The sequence below is a fragment of the Orycteropus afer genome, unplaced genomic scaffold (assembly GCF_000298275.1).
Source record: "Orycteropus afer afer isolate SDZICR_OR568_19922 unplaced genomic scaffold, OryAfe1.0 scaffold00066, whole genome shotgun sequence".
Taxonomy (NCBI): domain Eukaryota; kingdom Metazoa; phylum Chordata; class Mammalia; order Tubulidentata; family Orycteropodidae; genus Orycteropus; species Orycteropus afer.
In genome coordinates, this window is record NW_006921653.1 from 9212466 (window position 1) to 9213038 (window position 573).

Sequence of the window (573 nt, forward strand, 5' to 3'; positions counted from 1 at the left end):
TGGTTGGGGCATAAATTTGAATAACAGTCATATTAACGGGTCTTCCTTGGAGGCATATGGATATTATCCTATCACTGACAGCATTGTACTTCAGGCTAGTACTCCTGATAAAATATTGAATAAGAGTGGTAACTAAGAGCACCTTTGTCTCATTCCTATTCTCCAGGGAAATGCTGTCAATCTCTTTTCATTTAGGATAAAGTTGGGCAGTGAGGTTTTTTCAGTTTTATTGATTTTGCATATATGGCCTTAATTATGAAGAGCAATTTCCCTTCTATTCCTACATTCCTACTTTGCTGAGAGTTTTTAACAGGAAAAGGTGTTGGAATTTATCAAATGTCTTTTCTGCATCAATCAAGACAATCACATGATTGTTTTCCTTTGTTTTAGTTATATGGTGAATTACATTCATTGATTTTCTAATGTTGAATCATCCTTGTATCGCTGGTATGAATCTTATTTGATTACAGTGTACAATTTTTTTAATGTGTTGTTGAATTCTGTTGACTAGAATTTTGGGGTCTATATTCATGAGGGATATTGGTCTGTGATTTTTTTTTTAATAGTGTCATT